Genomic DNA, 23,099 nt, shown 5'->3' with positions numbered 1-23,099 from the left:
GGGAAGCATCTGGATTCTCTCTGCGGGCGCCGCTGTGGGGGCTCAGGGGGGTCGTCTCTGGTTACTCACGGGCTCGCAGTTGCCGGGGAGTCCTCCCTGAGGTGTTGGTTTTCTGCAGGTCGAGCCGGGGGCGTCGGGTGCAGAGTGTAGAGTCTCACACTTCCGGCGGGAAACGTGAAGTCCTTGGAAGTTGCTTCTTTGTTGCAAAGAAGTTGCAGGTTTTGAACAGGGCCGCTGTTCACAGGAGTTTCTTGGTCCTGTAGTCCAGGGCAGTCCTCTGAGGCTTCAGAGGTCGTTGGTCCCTGTCGGATGCGTCGCTGGAGCAGGTTTTCGAAGTTGGAGACAGGCCGGTAGGGCTGGGGCCAAATCAGTTGTCATCTTCCTCCTTCTCTGCAGGCTTGTAGGTCAGCAGTCCTTCTTCTTTCTTTCAAGTTGCAGGAATCTGATTTCCTGGGATCTGGGGAGCCCCTAAATACTGAATTTAGAGGTGTGTTTAGGTCTGGGAGGGCAGTAGCCAATGGCTACTGTCCTTGAGGGTGGCTACACCCTCTTTGTGCCTCCTCCCTGTGGGGAAGGGGGAACATCCCTAATCCTATTTGGGGAATCCTCCAAATTCAAGATGAAGGATTTCTCAAGGCAGGGGTCACCTCAACTCAGGACACCTTAGGGGCTGTCCTGACTGGTGGGTGACTCCTCTTTGAATTTCTCATTATCTCCTCAAGCCTTGCTGCCAAAAGTGGGGGCAGTGGCCAGAGAGGTGGGCATCTCCACTAGCTGGGATGCCCTGGGGCACTGTAACAAAGGGGGTGAGCCTTTGAGGCTCACCGCCAGGTGTTACAGTTCATGCAGGGGGAGGTGAGAAGCACCTCCACCCAGTACAGGCTTTGTTCCTGGCCACAGAGTGACAAAGGCACTCTCCCCATGTGGCCAGCAACATGTCTGGTGTGTGGCAGGCTGGCAGGAACTGGCCAGCCTACACTAGAAGTCGGGTATGCATTCAGGGGGCATCTTTAAGATGCCCTCTGGGTGTATTTTACAATAAATTGTACACTGGCATCAGTGTGCATTTATTGTGCTGAGAAGTTTGATACCAAACTTCCCAGTTTTCAGTGTAGCCATTATGGAACTGTGGAGTTCGTGTTTGACAAACTCCCAGACCATATACTCATATGGCTACCCTGCACTTACAATGTCTAAGGTTTTGCTTAGACACTGTAGGGGCATAGTGCTCATGCACATATGCCTTCACCTGTGGTATAGTGCACCCTGCCTTAGGGCTGTAAGGCCTGCTAGAGGGGAGACTTACCTGTGCCACAGGCAGTGTGAGGTTGGGATGGCACTCTGAGGGGAGTGCCATGTCGACTTAGTCATTTTCTCCCCACCAGCACACACAAGCTGTGAGGCAGTGTGCATGTGCTGAGTGAGGGGTCCTTAGGGTGGCATAAGACATGCTGCAGCCCTTAGAGGCCTTCCCTGGCATCAGGGCCCTTGGTACCAGGGGTACCAGTTACAAGGGACTTACCTGAGAGCCAGGGTTGTGCCAATTGTGCAGACAAAGGTACAGTTTAGGGAAAGAATTGTGGAGACAAAGGTACAGTTTAGGGAAAGAACACTGGTACTGGGGCCTGGTCAGCAGGGTCCCAGCACACTTTCAAATCATAACTTAGCATCATCAAAGGCAAAAAGTTAGGGGGTAACCATGCCAAGGAGGCATTTCCTTACAGAGGACCAGACCAAGAGTCGGAAATATCATTGTCATCATCATCAAAAAAATGTCTATCTTTATCTGAATCAGGGTCCAGATCATCATCCGTATCATGGATGGCAGAAATCACAATCTTTTGTGCACTGTTAATGTGCTTTACTTTTCTTTTCCTCTTTTGTCCCGTAATTTTCCCCTCCTTCTTTGGAGGCCTGGGAGGAACCTTGTCCTCAATCTCATGTGAGATAGACTCACTATCCAAAAGCGCAAATTTTTTGGGTGTTTGTTGATTTTTTTAACCCACCGTGGCTTTGCGCTTACTGCATTCCCCCGCAGTTAGGGCCGATGTAGATTGTGACATATATGATAAAAGAGAGTTTTCTAAATTTTTTGTGACCCTGTTCATGGCCAGAGAAACGGCGTTAGCAACAGAGGACTGGATAAAAGTGTTCAAATTCGATTTGAACTCATCCTCACTGTTATTGTCCTGAAAAAAGGATGAAATATTAATTTTTTAAGTGAATGAACGAAGAAAATCAAAGAAACCAGCAAAATTAGGGTTAAAATGGAGATACACGAAGAGAGGGCATGTTTAAGGCCAGGGCCGCGCCCCTTCTGAGGAGAATGAGACATTCACACACAGAGACGCGTAGTGTGCTTGCCGGAAACGTTGGAGCATAAGCAGAACGTTTTGTCGGGCAGAAAAGGCCGGTGAATGCTGACAAAAGCCGATAAATCCTCTGCTTTTAGTCAGCGCGTCACGAAGCAGCACTGAAGCGAGGCGTTTTAGAACGCTGACAGCGGAAAAAACGGCACAGCGGGCGCCGGACGGCGCCAAATGGGACCGCGAGTGGGGAAGAATGTTGCACAAAGCGATAAGGCAAGTTACAACTAATACAGCGTAAGCAACAATAAGCAAATAATTAGGCATACATTTCTAATACCAGACAGCAAAGAAAAAAGAGATATATAGAACCAATATATACTGAACTTGACTGTGAGCAGCAAGAAAAGAGGACTGCTCGTGGTTTAGATAGGTATATATTGGTTATGTCGGACCCTGATTGGTCCATTTTAGTCTGTTTTTGTTCCCATTGGCCCCAATCTCTTTTCGGGCCTTTATGGGATTGGTGTCCTTTGTTTCATGACTGTGCTGCTATTCAAAATAAAAGCAAGAAATAAGCATAATAAGAGCATCCGGTCTTGACATAAAATTGGCCATATACCTTAGTGTGGGGCACTACTTTTTTTCTTTTGCCTCTCCACTTTGCGCTCCGTGGCCATGCGTTGTTTCTTCCTCTGCACTGTTTTTAGGCATGCCACTGTTTCTTTGTGGTGTTTGCGCCCAAAGGCTGCAAGCTGGAGGGGGGTTCTTTTTTATTTATTTATTTATTTTTCAAGTTTCCTATAGTGCAAACTCAATCGGAGGAGGACTTTACATGAATTCCCATTTACGTACAAGTTTAGCAGCTGAAAAATATAGAAACTGGTGCATTTTAAACAGAAAAAACACAAAAATCCTCAATGCGGCTCTCTAAGTGCAGCAGGAGAGCCGATACTACAATATTCAATGCACACGGGAAACTCACCCCATAATGCTTTGCAGGCATTTCTTTTACAAATCATTTTGCCCATAACTCAGCCTGTGGTGGTCCTATGACAATGGGACCACAAACAAAATGTTCAGCACAACACACACTTTATGCCTAGGTGATCTCTGGGTCGTCACACTAGGTTGGGGGGGACCCCACCATTTAATTTCTTTTTAAGCTCTCTCCTGGCTGGATCTTTTGTTTAACGGCTGGGCGTAGTTTGTGTTTTTAAGGATCTTGTTTGTAGTATTATTGCAGTGGACTTGCTGGGCCTGAAAATTTGTTAGGCACTACATCCTCTAGAGCAGGGGTCTTCAAACTTTTTAATGCCGCGCCCCCCCAGTTGAAAAATAAAAATCATTGGGCCCCCCCTCAGAATTTTTCACTATTATTTTAGAAAGATGGCAATGTTTAAATAGGTTTAATCCTATTTAAACATTGCAGTTAAGTACTGTTACCTTTTTAAAACTGCAATAGCATGCTTCTGCTTAAAACAAAGGCCTGTTATCTGTATAATATTTCTTTTGGCCAGAGTTTGGCGCCCCCCCTGGGATCACTTGGGGCCCCCCAAGGGGGGCCCGGCCCCCAGTTTGAAGACCTCTGCTCTAGAGGCTAAATATATGGTTACACTGCATTACTTTCTGCCATTCTGTTTTCCTGTGGTTATGCCGTCTAGGGGCTGACTGTATGATTACATGACCATGATTCATACAAATGCTATTTTTATTGTGGTGTCCTCTGGGGGCTGTTCTGAGCATTACAGTCAAGATACTACAATATTTGCTGCACTCAAACCTCACCCTATAATGCTTTGCGGGGAATTCCTTTTACAAAACATTGTTGCCCATAACTCACCGTGTGGTGGCCCTAGGACAATGAGCCCACTATCAAAACTTTCAGCATGACATGCTCTTTCTATCTAGGTCATCTCTGGGTTCCCACAATGGGTTAGGGGATCAAAATAACCCTTCCTACTATTCAGTGTATTTTTAAGCTCTCTTATGGCTGGAACTTTTGTTTTACAGCAGGGAGTAGTTCAAGGGTCTTGTTTGTGATGTTATTCTAGTAGGCCTGAAAAGGTGCAATGAACTACACCCTCTAGGGGCTAAGTATATGGTTACCACTCATTACATTCTGTTTTCATGTGGCTATGCTCTCTAGGGGCTGACTATATTATTAAATGACCATGTTTCTCACAAATGCTATTTTTATTGTGGTGTCCTCTAGGGGCTATTCTGAGCATTACAGTCAAGATACTACTATATTGGCTGCGCTCAGAAACTTGCCCCATAATGCTTTCCTTTTACAAAACATATTTGCCCATAACTCACTGTGTGGAAGCCCTAGGACAATTGGACCACCATCCAAATGTTCAGCACAATGCACTCTTTCTGTCTAGGTCATCTCTGGTCCCCCACACTAGGTTGGAAGGGACCCCAAAATAGTATCCCCTCCCACCATTGTGTATTTTTAAGTTCTCTCACAGTTGAAACTTTTGTGTTACAGCTGGGAGTAGTTAGGGGTTTATGGGCATTGTTTGTAATATTTTTCTAGTAGGTCTGAAAATGTGTAATGCACTACACTCTCTAGGGACTAAATATATGGTCATACTGAATTATATTATGCTATTCTGTTTTCGTGTGTTTATGCTGTCTAGGGGCTGACTATATGGTTACATGACCATGTTTCTTACAAATGCTGTTTTTATTGTGGTGCCCTCTAGGGGCTGTTTTGTGCATTACAGCCAAGATACTACAATATTCGCTGCACTTGGAAACTCATCCCATAATGCTTTGCGAGGCATTCCCTTTCCATAATAATTTTGTACACAAGTCACCGTGTGGTGGTCCTAGGACAATGGGACCACCACCAAAATGTTCAATACGACGTGCTCTTTCTGTCTAGGTAATTTCTGGGTCCCCATACTAGATTTGGGGGACCCAAAATAATAACCTTTCCCACCATTGAGTGTCTTTTTAAGCTGTCTCATGGCTGAAACTTTTGTTTTATAGTTGGTAGTAGTTTGTATTTTAAGGGCCTTGTTTGTAATAATATTCTAGTAGGCCTGCTAGACATGAACATGTGTAATGAACTACATTCTCTGGGGGCTATATATATATATATATATATATATATATATATATAGTTACACTGCATTGTTTTCTGCCATTCTCTTTTCATGTGGTTATTCCCTCCAGGAGAGGACTATATGGTTACATGATCATGTTCCTTCCAACTGCAATTTTTATTGTGGTGCATTCTAGGGGCTGTTCTGAGCATTATAGTCCAAAGCCCAGTGTATGAAGGAATGCACAAACACAATGTTTATACCTGCTAAATGTTTTATTGGGTTTACATGATGATTGTATATGTTTTATTGAGCTCTCCTTATTGCAATTATGACCATGAGTCAGGCCAACATAACATTCTTATCACACTATGACTGTCTGAACACTCTTGATATGTTTGGGTGACCCTTCTAGGGGGTCACCAGTGATTGCATAATGTCAGCTATGGTATGTTCCATCTGCCAAAGTAAAGAGCTGCATAGCTAAATACTGGTAAGGTCCCAAAGGCGCGACCTATTCATTATCCTTATGCTTGATATTGTGAGGTGCTGTGTTTTCAAAATGTAGGCTGAACAAATGTAATGCTGTATTTTGACATTGGTTATAAAAACAGCACTAAATTTACCAACCTTGACGCAATGGAGTGCGGCATGAAAACTGCTGCACTGCACCGTATGAGGGATTAAATAAACGCACAATGCTAGATTTTTAAAAGGTCATGTTGATTACGTCATGGATGGCGCATGTGCGAAAAAGCCACCTCTTTAAGGTTTTTAGCCTAGGGCACACAGGCGCGCCAGTGACGTCTAGTGTAGTATTTGTATTTAAGTTAAAACTTCCAGTACAAGTTCCGAATAATGAATGGCATAATGAATAATGAATGAAAGGTTACTCCAGGGTATATCGTGCAATATATCTCCTGCACCCTTGTTTGTGTCTTGTCCCACTTGGCATAATGATCTGATATGAAGCTCTGTCTGGTCACTTTAGAAGCTCCATGCTCTGTCAATTTCAAGGGGCATCTACTCCAGTGCAGCCCAGAAAAACACTCCTCTTTGTCTAAATTAATGGGAGGTCGCCACTTTGCAGACCAAACCAAGTTAAGGCTGCATGACGGTCAACTTTTGTTGCTAAACATTTGTGCTCAAGAAAAAAAAACAAAGCTTCTGTTTGCACCGTAAAAAGCCTGCACAAACCTTCACTAAATCTGGACCTGAACATTTTATCAAACATTCTGCTTAATGCACATAGCGCACAACCGGATATAGGTGTGTATACGGGCTAGTACTGTGCCTACTGCGGCCCTCTTAGCACAACTGCAGTGGTTTTGAACTCCGTTAACGGTGCCTCGACCGATCATTCTTCTATAATTGATAGAAAAGGGTTTCCCTGAGTTAACAACAGAACTTTTGTCGTTTACAATAGTGCAAGCTGTTCTTCAGCCAGAGCTGCATAGAAAACAGATTATATGGTTGTAAATTAAAAAACAAAGGTTTCACTGCACGTTAAGTTTACGGCTGTTGTAGAATGCAGCATCTAAAACAAAGTCTCAAAAGTATCAAATACACCAGCAAAGGTGCTTTGCGGTGGTGTTTACTGGTGGGCAGTCGGAAATAGTTCATGACATTATTTAACACTAATATGTGCATTATTAAAACCATATTTACTGATTTACTTTAATATCTTGCATGAAATGTCCCCCTTAAAACATTATAGTACATGAATGACAGCGACACAGTAGGGGTAATTAGCTAATGGTATGGTATATGAAAATTTATCCTTTCCATATCTGCCTAGTAAAGTACATCGAATATTTTGAATAAATATAGCTTCTTTAATGCTCCGTTCACTTCATACATGTTTGTTGCCACCTTTAAATGTGATGTTGCGTGGATATTGTACAAATATGCATTTCCTTCCGTGAACGTACACACAGGTATAAATTAATATTCTTTGGTGCAATTGTACATAGATATGTTTATATGTACTTTGTGGCTTCAACTGTACATTTGTTAGAATAAATCTACATTAGTTTGCCCAAATGTGCATTCAATCATTGTAGATACATTTGCAACACTGTGCATTTGATTAGGCTTAGTTCCACATGTTAGTTAATGAAGTGGACTCCATACGTTCTCTATAACCTAATGTCCATTCGCGAAGACTGGATACAGAACACGACTTTCTCGCTCAGCACTCACCCACAATATAGGTTAAGTCTGGAATACATTGACCATGTTTATCTCAGATCGCTCATGCTGTTTTTATCGTTTCTAAAGAAAAGTACTCTTGGGTAAAATTGATCAGTGCATGGGGGAGGGGTGTATTGTGTTCTACTGTAATATGTGTCTTTGGGATGGAATATTATTGTATAATTCTACCGCTGTTCCTTGAAAGGGAATGTTCCAAAGGTGCCAGTTGGATCAATCCTGGAGGGACGATCATAGCAAATCTCGTCGGGTACAGTAGTGCTCCAGCAGCAGTGGAGGCGGCGCTCCCGCTCTTTTTCTTGCTATTTCGGGGAGCAGCTATTGCGTATGGGATAAAACGAATAGAATCCCAGTTCGGCCGCCATTTTGCAGCGCAGTTCACCCGGAAAAGCCGCCATTTTATTGACACTGTGCCCACAGAAAGTGAGAATGTACTACGTGTATGCCCCTTATCTACAACATCATGGACATTTACAAAAAAACATTGCTGATATGCACAACAAACCGAATGTGCCAACAGAAGTACTTTTATTTCGTTGATGCGCACAGCTAATGGAGCACATCAAAAATTAAATTATTTTGTACGCTGGGGTGCACAGCTGGTGATTCTTACTCAGAGCGTATCAAGGGAATGGTATATTGTTACATTGATATGCACAACATTGCCAGCACATTAAGCCATATCACAATTGCTGATGTGCACAGCTGTTGATGTTTATGTTATGGGCACGCAGTAGTTGACACTTACAATGCTGGCGCTCACAGCTACTTAGGAATAATTGAGCACCAGCCTGGTCATTTAGAGGTTTAATTGGCGTGGTTAATTACTTGCTGTTTTGAAGTTTGAGCACTCTCATATATTGTTCTATCAAAAACAAAATGCAATTTATTAACCCTCCACCACCATTTTTGGAGTCACCAGGTAGCCTACTCATACCATGAAATCAATGGTTAGATGCATTTGAGACATATATGGGGGCGACGGGGGGGGGAAAGATGGTTGCGGGCTCATCCCGCTGTAAGTGTGCTCCTCTCCTGCCCCCTTCCCCAGCGCCACCTGCAATCTGTCTTCCGTGCCTCAGCAAAGCTTCTGCTAGTCCTGGTGACCCTGTCTGCACTGCCAATTGGGTGTCTCAAAAGATGGAGTGAAGGCGAGCAAGAGAGCTTCAAATAAAATACTCGCTGACTGACCTGTGTGATGGGGCCTACTAAGGTCAGTGGTACACGCTGTGGTAAAGGCGCTCGTCTGGTGGTCAATAGGGCCTGAGCAGGCATCTGGGCCCCTGGAGGGCCCTGGGTGAGGGCTCCCTTCCCCCTCTGCTGCAGTCTCTTCGGTGGGCCTGATGTTGATGGAGACACTTGCCCTGGGGACTCCTAAGGAGAATACATTGTTTCCAGCACCAGCTCCCTCAGTTTCCAGCCTGCATTCCCCCTCTAGAGCGGACTCTCATCGGAGACAAGGGATCTGCAACAGTGTATCTAAAATGGGGGTATCTGCTACAGACGCCTGCATCAGGTAACAATGCTGCTCTTCTGACTAATGATTGCTCAGTGGTCGTTACTACTAGTGACTGTAATGATAAAAATGGTCTGGCTGAATCAGGGGAGATCAGGAGTAGCCAACAGAATAGAACAGTGGCTGGCTCTATACCTGATGTTGACGCTACTTTGTCCCCAGAGACTCAGGGCAGTAATACGTGTAAAGGCAATGGCGATGGTGAGCATGAAAAGGGGTCTCCACCCGAATCACTAAATTCAAATAACCATGCAGCTGACTGCGATTCTATATCGATATGCAGTGTTGGAGAACCCTCTTCAGTGCTGTGTTCTGTCTCATTAGAGGACCTTACAGATTGAGAAGCAAATGCGGACAATACAGTGGTCATGAAGGAAAAGAGAAATAAGCCCATCCATAAATTGACCTACTATAAAGCTTGCTCCCTACACTGGGAGATGTCAAAGCCAAATGCAATGATCATTACACCACCAGTCATTAGTGATCGTCCTATGGACAGGTCTTGGCCTTTGGAGCAGGGCAACAGCACACCTCAAAGCAAGACATTACATTCCCATTGGTAATCTGACTTTGGGGTGCAGTACGTCCCCTGTCTCATCTGGCAACTGCCTGACTATTCAGGAGCAGTCATGTAGCATTAGTAAGCCCGGAGCGCCTCTGCCCACTTTTCATTCTAACAAATCATCTCTATCAGATCAGGAAACAAACTTGGCTGGGAGCGGAGACTGGGGAAGAGACAGCGACACCAATAGACTTAAGTGTTGACCCCACAACTGTGAACCACGCCTCAGCCTCTGAACCCTTTGAACCTTCTTTATCTAGAATTATCCAGCTAATGCAGGTTCAGCAATCAGAAGCAATGCAACCTTATGCTCAGGTGAGGAGTGATAATCTATAACTACAGCAATATATAGCTGAAATCACAGGGAAAGTTTCCACTCTTATGACACAGGTCTTGGAACTTCAGCAGTGAGTGGAGGGCACAGAAGATGTAGCAACAGCTTCGGCCAAATCAGTCCAAGATCACAAGGGTCATCTGTCTCAGCTGCAGGCCAACACTGAAGATTTGGAGAATCGTCAGCGGCAAAATAACCTAAGAGTGATTGGAATACCGGAGAGGAAAGAAGGAGATGATCCCCAACAGTTTATCACTCAATTGTTTACCAAGACTTTTCCAGAGTTGTCAGATTGGGAAATTGTTAAACCTGACAGCCTTAGGGTGGTCATCCCCCAACTTTTTGCCTGCCTCCCTCCACTTTTCTGACACTGTTTTGCTGGTTTTAGGACTCTGCGCACTTTTCCACTGCTAACCAGTGCCACTGCCTCTTCGACTTGGTGTTCAAATATACTTGCCAAGCCTTAAACTCCCTTTTCTCTACATATGGGTCACCCCTAAAGTAGGCCCTAGGTAACCCACAGGGCAGGGTGCTATATAGGTAAAAGGCAGGACATGTACATGTGTGCTTTATATGTCCTGGTAGTGGAAAACTCCTAAATTAATTTTTCACTACTGTGAGGCCTGCTCCTTTCATAGGCTAGCATTAGATCTGCCCTCATATACTTTTTGATAGGTGGATTCTGATCAGAAAGGGGTAAACAGGTCATGTTTAGTATGGCCAGAATGGTAATAGAAAATTCTGCTTATTTGTGAGGTTGGATTTTCTATTACTGTTTTAGAAATGCCACTTTTAGAAAGTGAAAACTTCTTTGCACTTAGAATCCATCTGTGCCTTACAGCCTGTCTCCAATCAACGTCTGGGCTGGGCTCGTTAACAGCTTCCTTGTACATTTCACACAGACAACCACAAACACAGGATGTTCAATCACACCTGCAGTCATCTGCATACTGAATGTGTCTTCCTGGCCTGACACTTACATTTCAAAGTCTAGTGCACTTGCCCTCACACAATGGACTGCCAAACCCCGTACTGGGACCCTGGCAGACAGAACTGTACTGAAAGGGGACCTTGTATTGTAATAGTATTTATATAGCGCTTACTACCCCTGACGAGGCGTCGAAGGGCTTTTCGGCAAGTAGCACCCTAATCCGGAACCCAACAAGAATTAGTGGTGGATTAGTATAGGGAAATATGAGTACAGTTTTAGTATTATTATGAGTGCATTTGAGCCGTGGACATGAGAGTTTGTTAGTTAGATTGACTGGAGTAATGGAGGGGTGGAGGAGGAAAGAATCCAGAAGTGTTAATTCGGAGTTTATGGTAATAGGATTTAGGCTTGGGATGAGTAAAGGGAGGATGGAGGCGGGAGGAGTCTGTGGAAGGGGTTAGGGAGATCATAGTAGCAGGGTGAGAATGAGGAAGAATATAGTAGGGTTGTTTGGGAGATCATGGTACTAAAGTGAGGTTTGGTGGGTTAGATGTGGAAGCAGAGGGAATAGCTTAGGCAGAGTTATTTAGGAGATTAAAGTAGTAGAATAGATTTAGGATGAGTCAGAGTGGGACTGGAGGATAGATTGATGGAGACGTGACATATGGTGATGGGTAGATAAGTGTGATATGAGATGAGAGCAGGTGATTGAAATTTGTAAGCTTTTCAGTGATCAAGGATTTTAGAAGCCCACAGATCTCAGTACTGGCTTTTAATAGAAATTAGGTCAATTTCACCCCTTGCTGAATGCTCCTTTAGTAACTATCACTATGTGGGTTCTTATAAGATTTTTTTTTTTAGAACTAAGTTAGAGAACTAGGGGACCAGATGCACAAAACCATTTTGTGGTTGAAAACGCTGCAATTTACAAAAACACAGGGGTTAATGCCACAGAATGGCGTATGACCATGTACAAAAGTCCTTTTATGACTTGGAAAACACTTTCTGTATCATAAAAGGGCTTTTGAAAGTGTATGTAGCACTGCCTAACCTACATTAGCGTGCTGGTGTGCTAGAACACCCACACAGTAATGTTTTGTGAAAGTAAGTTGTGTAGACCATGTAGCTACTTTGTATATGTCAGCTATTGGAATGTTTCATAGGGAAGCCAAGGACGCTCATTTCTTTCTAGTACAGTGTGCTCTAGGAGCTGCAGGTAAGAGTTAATTTGGCTTCAGCAAAACATGTTTGAATGCACTTAGCTATCCATCTGGCAACACCTGATTTGGATATAGGCTTTCCTTTGAGGTGGTGAAAAAGCAACATAAAGTTGTTTAATGTCTCTAAAAAAATTGTTTTGTAGAACATAAGGGCTCTTTTGACATCAAATGTGTGGAGAGCACTCTCCACAATCAATTCTGGTTGAGAGAAAAAACTGAAACTCGACATTGAGGTGAAAGTCAGAAACAACTTTTGGTAGAAATTTTGGTTTGGTGCATTGGACCACCCTGTCTCCTTGGAGATGGAAGAAAGTTTGTTCCAAGGTATACACCTAAAGCCTGCTAACGCGTTTAAGTGAGGTAACAACAATTAAAAATGACACTTTCCAATAAAGATATTTAAGGAGACAGGTATGCAGGGACTCGAATGGAGAGCCCATGAGTTGTGTAAGAACAATGATAAGATTCTATGAAGGTGCAGCTGGAACCCGTGGTCGAACTACTCTCATGCCCCTCCATGAAGGCTTTAATGACTGGTATTTTGAATAGAGACATGTGTTGCTTATTTTGTAGATAGACAGCTAATGTAGTGAGATGTACCCATATGGAGGTGTATGCTAGCCCAGAGAGTTGTAAATGAAGCAGGTAAAAGACAGTGTTTTGTACAGTGGCATTAAAAGGATCAATTTCTTTTGAATGACAATAACAAACAAACCTCTTCCATTTAGCTGTGTGGCATGACTACAAGCTTCCCTGAGAATAGCCATAAATTCAGGTGGTAGATTCAGGTAACCAAATTCTATGACCTCAGGAGTCAAATCTCCAGGTTGAGAGCCTTGGGATCTGGGTGCCTCATTTCTCCATGGTTCTGAGTGCCAAGGTCCGGCCTGTTGGGAATCTCCTTGTGGGGGACTACAGAAAGGTCCAGTAATATTGGGCCCGTCAGCCCTGGTTCACATGTCGGAGCCACTAGTACTAGAGTGAACAATGTCTGCCTGAGCTTTCGAGCTAGAAATGGAAGGAGAGTGGGAAAAGCATAGGCAAATATTCCTGACAAATTAATCTACAGTGTGTTGCACTTAGATGGTGGGTGTGGGAACCTGGCTGCGAAATTTGGGCATTTGGCGTTTTCTACAGTTGCGAAGAGATCTACTCGAGGGAACCCCCCCCCCATCTAAGAAATTATAGAAGGAGGACTTAGGGGTGGAGTTCACTTGTGGACATGTTGCTGCATCCTGCTGAGGATGTCTGCAAAGTTGTCTGTTACTGGAAGGTACTGCCCTAACAGGTGAAAGATGTGATGCAAAGCACATCTCCAAATTATCTGAGAGAGGTGAGATAATTGTAGAGAATGTGTCCACCCTTTTTTGTAGATAATGTATGGTTGTCATTGTTTGTCCGGACTAGGACAACCTTGCCAATTAGGTGAGGTAGGAATGCATTCAATGCTAGGTGAATAGCTTGAAGCTCTAGATAGCTGATGTGGGGACCCTGGTGTTTGGTGTCCTTGAGACCCTGTAATGTGAGATCCTGCAAGTGTGCACCCCATCCAATGAGTGATGCTTCCTTTGTGACAGTGAGGTGGGGAACAGGGCTGAGGAAAAGCTGCCCTCATAATAAGTTGTTGGTATTCCACCACTGCAGGGATTTGTGTGGCGGTCTATCATCACTAGATCTTCTAACTGACCCTGTAACTGAGACCACTGCCCTACTAGACTTTGGAGTAACAGATGCAAGGGGTACTATGGCAACACAGGAGGCCATCATCCCTGGGAGATGCACGAGTCTCCTCACTGCAAGCTGTTGATTTGTCTGAAACAACGTTTGGAAACTCTTAATTCTTGCACAATTGGGATAGGCTAATCCTATTTGTCTGTTTAGAATAGGCCCTAGGTCTGGCTGAAACCGCAGAGGTTGAAGGTGAGATTTTGTGATCTTGATGGAGAACCCTAAGCATTGGAGCAGATCTATTGTAACCTGAGTGTGTTATTGACACTGTTCATGAGTGCTGGCTTAGATAAGCCTGAACATGCACTTTTTGTCTGCGTAGATGGGCTGCTACCACCACTAGGCATTTGGTGAATACCCGAGGTGCAGTAGTCTCCCCCACTTCAAAGGCATTTTGGGGTATATAAACTGGGTCCCTGACCCCGCCAAATCAGACACTTCTGGACCTGAACCTGCAACCTGTCAACTGCCTGGCTGCTTAAAGGACTCACTGGGACTGCTTTGCTGTGAAGGACTGCTGCCCTGCTGCCTTGCTGGCTCTAACTTTGCTAAGAAGTGCTCTTCAAGGGCCTGGATTGAGCTTGCCTCATGTTTTCTGAAGTCTCAAGGCCAAAAATATTTCTTCTCTTCAGGGAAATTCCTTGTGCACCAAAAATCGATGCACAGCCTGTCTTGCGACTAGAAAATCGCCACATGGCCCCACTGGAATGATGCAGTCCACTTTCCTGAGTGAAGATCGACCCCGAGCCTGTGTTGCGATCGGAAATTTGGCACACAGCCATACCGGACCGACGCACAACCGAGCCGGAACAACACAGCATGACTTCCTGAGTGAAGAATCGACGTAGCACCTGCCGTATGACAGAAAATGTGATGCATCGCCTACCGATCGTCGCAACGCCTGTGACTTTGTCCCCCATGCCCAGGATTTCCCAGCATCGTCCCTGGGCATCAAAAGATCCTCGCATCACAGTGAGGAACCAAGACTGTGCACCGGAAATTAACGCAGAGCCCCTTGCAGCATGGAAAGAAAACGCACCATCTGTGCTGCATCAGAAAATCCAACACACACTATTTTTCCACGCATCTCCTTCTCTACGGTCTTCGTGCACAATAATTTTGACACAAACCAGGTACTTTGTGTACACAAGAGACAAATGTTGATATCTAACATTTAAGACTCTTTTTAATCTTGGAAAATTGATATCTCAACTTGTGCTTGTTGAATCTTTATCGTTTTGACCTTATTTTTACCCAATAAATATCTTATATTTTTCTACACCTGTGTAGTGTATATCTGTGATGTTTTAAGTGAGTTACTGCATGTTTTATTGCATAAATACCTTACATATTGCCTTCTAAGTTAAGCCTGACTGCTCAGTGCCAAGCTACCAGAGGGTGGGCAAAGGATAATTTGGATTGTGTGTGACTTACCCTGACCAGGATTGTCATCCTTATTTGGACAAAGGTAAATACCTCTGCCAACTAAAGACCCCATTTCTAATAGATATGGACTGCCAAATTCAACGGGCCCACCGCCTTCCACCTCAAAGGAACACTGCTAAGTCAGATAAAGCACGCCTATAGTCTTTTCTGATATATTGGTAACTATCTGCTTCAGGAGGAAATATTTTTGAAGCCCCAACCAGCAGCCCCAATTACTGTTGATGCAGTATCTTTCTATGATCGCTCAGACTTCTGAAAATTTACAATGGATAGGAGCTGTTGGCTCTGACAGATGATTGATCTGCTAAAGGCAATGGGTGCACAGGTTTTTCTCCAGGATCCTCACGGATGGCCAAGCGCAGTACTGCTATACAGAAGCTGATGCCAAGGTAATACTTAAGAAATGGCAGGGCTAGAACTGATAATCTATTTTCTGCTTGTTTGCTTTTTCATTTTCCTCTAATGGCACTTTAGTTTGGTTTACATTGGGTCTTTTTTCATACTAATTGCTGAGGTATGTGTATATATATATATATATATATATATATATATATATATATATATATATATTCATATTCAATGGCATGTGTAGCTGCAGATACACATGCTGTGCACTGTTCCTGCCATCTAATGTTGGGCTCGGAGTGTTACAAGTTGTTTTTCTTCGACGAAGTCTTTTCGAGTCACGGGACCGAGTGACTCCGCCCTTTCGGCTCCATTGCGCATGGGCATCGACTCCATCTTAGATTGTTTTCTTTCCGACATGGGGTTCGGACGTGTTCCTCTTCGCTCCGTTATTCGAATCGGAAAAAGACTTTAAATCCTCGAAAAGCGTCGGTATTGTTTGCGATTGGGAATCATCTTGCATCGCCACATTGACACCGACGAGACACAGTTTCAGTGGCCCTTAAGGGCTTCCGCGCCCAGCCGAGGCCTGGTCGGCCCGACCACAGACGTCGTCGAAGCCTAATGGACCGGACCCCTTTCCGTTTCTGCCCGAAGTGCCACGCTAAGTATCCCTATACAGACCAGCATCGGGTCTGTAATCTGTGTCTGTCACTGGAGCACAGAGAAGATACTTGCGAGGCCTGCAAGTCTTTTCGATCAAAGAAGACCTTGAGGGATCGGAGGGTGAGACGGATGCAGATGGCGTCGAAAACTTCGGAACACCTCGATGTCGAAGAGGAGGAGATGGCTATCTCCATCCAAGGATCAGACTTGGACGACTCAGACGGAGACCGACCACCTACAGCAGGTCAACAAGTGAGTACGCCTACCCCGACCCAAGCCCACAGTCAGCCTAAGAAACATAAGGCCTCGGGACGCCACTGCCTGAAGGCCATGGCTCGACCCATAAAAAACAAAGCGGTGACCAAGCAACACCTTTGGCACCGAAAAAGGGCAAAATTGTGCCAAAGTCTTCAGACTCGAGCCGAGAACCCGGTGTCGAAAAACCTCAACACCGACTTGTCGAGTCGACAAAGCCTCGAAAGAGCCTTTCGGAGCCGAGGCCTTCCATCAATATGGGCATTTCGGTGCCGAGAAAACCGGCTTTGGAGTCGAACAAGGCCTCGTACACCGAGGAACATGGGCTCTCTAAGCAGCTAAAAGAGAGGCAAAGATTTGAAGAGGAACTTCAAATTGAAGAGTTTGATCAAACGCAGGCAAGGATACAGATCCATAAGGATACTGGGAAGATCCAAACTGCCCCTCCTCTCAAATTCAAGAGAAAACTGGCTTTCCAGGAACAATCAGACTGATCAGCCAAGAGCTAAAGTGGCCAGGGAAAAATCGCCAACTCGCCATTTTTCACCAGAACTTTCTCCCCCACATTCGCCACAAAGGACAGGGTCACCTATTGCAACGCCGACTGCACAGTCACCCACACACACTGTGCAGTCGCAAGATGATGTAGACCCCTGGGACCTCTACGATCACCCTGTGTCGGACAATAGCCCTGAGTGCTACCCTTTAAAGCCATCTCCACCGGAAGATAGCACCTCATACACCCAAGTCTTGGCCAGGGCTGCTGCATTCCATAATGTTAGCATGCACTCAGAGCCATTGGAGGACGACTTCCTCTTTAATATCCTGGCCTCCACCCATGCCTCCTACCAGAGCCTGCCTACGCTCCCAGGCATGCTCAGCAAGTTTTTCAAGAGCCTGTGAAGGGGAGAGCCATCACAAGGTGGGTGGAAAAGAAGTACAAGCCACCCCCATCAGACCCAGTGTTCATCACACAACAGCTGCCCCCGGACTCTGTAGTGGTTGGAGCGGCAAGAAAAAGAGCCAACTCACAATCATCGGGAGATGCACCACCTCCAGATAAAGAGAGTCAGAAATTCGACGCAGCAGGAAAGAGTGGTGTCACAGGCTGCCAATCAGTGGCGTATTGCAAATTCTCAAGCCCTCCTCGCACGTTATGACCGAACTCATTGGGACGAGATGAGTGATATCATCCAGCATCTCCCCAAGGAATATAAAAAACAGGCTCAACAAGTGGCAGAGGAAGGACAGGCAATATTGAACAATCAAATTAGTTCAGCATTAGATTCCGCAGACACTGCCGCAAGAACAGTGAACACGGCAGTCACAATTAGACAACACGCTTGGCTAAGGTCCTCAGGGTTCTAACCTGAGATACAACAGGCAGTACTGAACATGCCATTTAATCAGCAACAACTGTTTGGGCCACAAGTAGACACAGCCATCGAGAAGATGAAGGACACTGACATGGCCAAAGCCATGGGCGCGCTCTACTCGTCCCAATATAGAGGGACATTCAGGAAACCGCAATATAAGGGAGGTTTCAGACAACAGCCTTCAGAGGCATCCACCTCTCAAGCAAAACCCACTTACCAATACCAATATCAGAGAGGGGGGTTTCGCGGGTCCTTCATGGGACAATTCCCAAGGTCAAGGGGAAAATTTCAGCCCACTAAGCAGGCCACTTATAACAAACAGTGACTTGCCCGTCACCCTTCCCCAACACACATCACCAGTGGGGGGAAGACTAACACTTTACCACAAACATTGGTCAGACATAACCACGGACACATGGGTCCTATCAAGTTTCCAACATGGTTACTGTATAGAATTCACACATTTTCCTCCAGATATTTCCCCAAGAGCGCACAAACTGTCAGCACAACATCTAAAGATGTTACAAATAGAAGTGAAGGCACTATTAACAAAACAAGCCATAGAACTAGTACCTCACCAACAAAAGGGAACAGGGGTTTATTCCCTATATTTCCTTATTCCCAAAAAGGACAGAACACTAAGACCAATTTTAGATCTCAGGACTCTCAACCTATTCATCAAATCAGAACACTTCCACATGGTCACACTACAAGATGTAGTCCCCTTACTAAAACATGGAGAATACATGTCAACACTGGATCTAAAAGATGCGTATTTCCATATTCCCATCCATCCATCTCACAGAAAATACGTCAGGTTTGTCATACAGGGAAAACATTACCAATTCAAAGTATTGCCCTTCGGGATAACAACAGCCCCCAGAGTATTTACAAAATGCCTCGCTGTAGTAGCGGCCCATATAAGGAGACAACACATGCATGTATTCCCATATCTCGACGATTGCCTAATAAAAGCCACTCAACAACAGTGTCAAAATCACACACAGTACGTAATAGATACCCTACACAGACTAGGGTTCTCTATAAATTACCAAAAATCACACTCACAACCATCCCAACTACAACAATACTTGGGAGCAACACTCAACACTCAGAGCGATTGCCACTCCAAGCCCACAAAGAGTACAATCATTCCAAACCATGGTATCAAACATACAACCAAATCAGCACTACACAGTCAGATTTGTCATGAAACTCCTAGGCATGATGGCATCATGCATCGCAATTGTCCCAAGCGCGCGGCTACACATGCGCCCCTTACAGCAGTGCCTTGCAAAACAATGGACGCAGGCACAGGGTCAACTCCAAGATCTAGTGTTGATAGACCGCCAAACACACTATTCGCTTCAGTGGTGGAACCCTGTAAATTTAAACAAAGGGTGGCCTTTTCAAGACCCCGTGCCTCACGCCATTCTCACAACAGATGCATCAATGATTGGGTGGGGAGCACACCTCAAGAATCACAATATACAAGGGCAGTGGGACAGTCAACAAAAACAACTACACATAAACCACTTAGAACTGCTAGCGGTCTTCCTAGCACTAAAAGCATTTCAACCTCTTCTAGCTCACAAACACATTCTTGTCAAAACAGACAATATGACAACAATGTACTACCTAAACAAAGAGGGGAGAACACACTCATCACAACTGTGCCTCCTAGCACAAACGATTTGGTATTGGGCAATTCACAACAACATTCTCCTAATAACACAATATATTCCAGGCATTCACAATCAATTAGCGGACAATCTCAGTCAAGAGCACCAGCAAACTCACGAGTGGGAAATACATCCCCAGATACTACAAGAAAACTTTCACAAGTGGGGGACACCAGACATAGATCTGTTCGCAACAAAAAGCAAAATGCCAAAACTTCGTGTCCAGGTACCCACACCCTCAGTCCAAGGGCAATGCTCTATGGATCAATTGGCCAGGGATATTTGCTTACGCTATTCCCCCTCTCCCACTCATTCCTTTTCTAGTCAACAAACTGAGTCAAAACAAACTCAAACTAATACTCATCGCACCAACGTTGGCACGCCAACCGTGGTACACCACACTGTTGGACCTTTCGGTAGTACCTCACATCAGACTCCCAAACAGACCAGATCTGTTAACACAACACAAACAACAGATCAGACACAGATTAACCACACAAAATCACTATTTAGAATACCAGTTATTAAAGCCTTCATGGAAGGACTAAAGCGGATCATACCGCCAAGAACACCACCAGTACCCTTGTGGAACCTTAATATTGTCCTTACACGACTCTTGGGTCCACCTTTTGAACCGATGCATTCTTGTCAAATCCAATTCTTAACTTGGAAAGTGGCATTTTTAGTGGCTAGCACTTCACTACGAAGAGTTAGCGACATACAGGCTTTCGCTATTGAGGAACCCTTTATACAAGTACACAAACATAAAGTGGTTCTCCGCACAAATCCAAAATTTCCACCAAAGGTCATTTCACCGTTTCATTTAAATCAAACAAAAGAACTTCCAGTCTTCTTCCCACAGCCATACTCAGTAGCAGAAAGAGCACTGCATACATTAGACATAAAAAGAGCTCTAATGTACTATATAGACAGAACAAAACCATTTAGAAAAACTAAACAATTGTTTGTCGCATTCCAGAAACCCCATGCTGGTAACCCTATATCCAAACAAGGTATAGCCAGATGGATAGTTAAAGGCATACAGACTTGTTACCTAGAAGCTGAAAGAGAACAACTCATTACACCAAAGGCACACTCCACTAGGAAGAAAGGGTCAACAATGGCTTTTCTAGGTAACATACTAATGACAGAGATTTGTAAGTCAGCCACTTGGTCCACACCTCATACATTTACCAAACACTACTGTGTAGATGTGTTAGCAACACAACAAGCCACAGTAGGACAGGCTATTCTAAGAACATTATTTCAAACAACACAGGCTGACCACCGCTTTTTGGGAGGATTACTGCTTTGTAGTCTATGCACAGCATGTGTATCTGCAGCTACACATGCCATCAAACGGAAAATGTCACTTACCCAGTGTACATCTGTTCGTGGCATGGTCCGCTGCAGATTCACATGCACCCCTCCCACCTCCCTGGGAGCCTGTAGCTGTTTAAGTTGCAATTAGAAAACTGTATATATGTAAATAAACATTCCTTTAGACTAAACTATGTACATACATATATATTCCATTGCATGGACATCTTTACTATTCTCATTCTACCACTCCTACCTCACCCTATGCGGGAAAACAATCTAAGATGGAGTCGATGCCCATGCGCAATGGAGCCGAAAGGGAGGAGTCACTCGGTCCTGTGACTCGAAAAGACTTCTTCGAAGAAAAACAACTTGTAACACCCGAGCCCAACACTAGATGTCATGAACAGTGCACAGCATGTGAATCTGCAGTGGAACATGCCACAAACAGATGTACACTGGGTAAGTGACATTTTCCATATTGCCCTTCTTTAACATTTCTGAATTTTACAACCTTGCACATATAAAGAGTGGCATTAGGACACGGGGTGAGGGTGAGGGGTCACACTGGTGGTTGTCTGAGTTTTCTGACAGCTCACGGGTGGGATGATTTTCCCTGTGGTACAGGTGAGTTTCTGTGTCTTATTTATGAAGCTTTGGGTTTCAGAGCTGGACGACTGGGAGGATGGGTGGACAGAAGGCTGGGGTAGGAGGGTGATGATCACAAAAAACAGCTGCTGCAGTCACAAGTGTCCTAGATTAACACAAGTGCATTTAGAGCGTATCACAGGGTCTGCCGGTCTATTGTTCATTAAGATATTATGTCTTGTTCAAAAATGATGAGTTGGAAGATAGTAGGCCTCAATCCCACTCTTAAGCGGTGACTGGTCAGGGAAGAGAGTCTAGTTTACAAACCACAGATTGTTTGTCTGACCAATACCCATCTGGCACATAAAGATCAGTCTCTTTAAAAGCAGCTTGTTCTGGATCTTGTAATTTGTACTAGCCAGGCGACTTCTTTATGGGCAGTTGCAATTCTTTGTACAGGAATCTGGATTACTCAGTTCAGAGGAAAGCTTCTGATCCTAAGGACAGGTGGGTGGCTGTTCAGTTTGATATTCAACATAGGCAAATTACTGTTGTTGTGCTCTACGGTCTAAACATTGATGATCCTGCCCTATTCGATTGGTTAATCCTGAAACTATCAGAGTGGTTAGGGGATATAATTCTCCTTGGGGATTTCAACTGTATCATGAGCTACGCAGAAGATACTACTAACTTGGCAGTTCATCCACAGATGGTAAAAACTAGGGCTGCTATCTGGGAGTTGGCTCGGGTTCATGGTTCAGCTGACCTCGGGTGTACCCTGCATCCTAAGATTCCTGGCTATACTTTTTTTCTGCCCGACATAATCACTGTTCACGGATATGGTTTTATAGCCTTGCGGTTGATTCAGTTTGCAAGTATGGAAGTTTGTCCTAAGATCATGTCAGATCATAATACTGTCTTATTGAATCTACACCTCCCTGTCCCTAGGATGGGAAGACGGGGATTTACATTTCCCAGATCTCTGTTAGCTAACCCAGGATATACTGTCAGGATGAATGATTCTCTTAAGGAATATTTCTTAGTAAATTCCAACTCTACAGCACCTCACATAGTCTGGGATGCAATGAAGGCCTTTGTACCCAATATTACATTTCAATATATTCGGTAGTCTGTTAACTGACAGAAGGAGGAGACCATCAGATGGTGTACCCAACTTTGTGAGGTCAAATACCAACATCCCCAAGCGGTTAAGGATAGAACTCTAGATGAGCCCTTTATTTACTCCACCTTAGTGGAGCTTTATTGTAAGCTGGATCAACAGTTATGGGAAAAAATTGAAGCTTAGTATTTAAATCATAGGGGGCTTCAATATGAATATGGGGAGAATATTGGGTGGGTTCTGGCCCAGCAAATTACGAAAAGGAGAAATAATAACATAATCAAAAGCATTAAGGCCAATGACTGTACTCTCCATTGTGGTACTCCTGCCATAGCGGAAGAGTTTACAGAGTTCTGTAAGGACATTTATGGTCATTCACCAACGGTGGTGCAATCCTGTATTAACGATTATATTCAGAGCGCATGTTTCCCCTGTCT

This window comes from Pleurodeles waltl, chromosome 7 (assembly GCF_031143425.1).
Source record: "Pleurodeles waltl isolate 20211129_DDA chromosome 7, aPleWal1.hap1.20221129, whole genome shotgun sequence".
NCBI lineage: Eukaryota > Metazoa > Chordata > Amphibia > Caudata > Salamandridae > Pleurodeles > Pleurodeles waltl.
Note: the sequence above shows the minus strand (reverse complement) of the source record.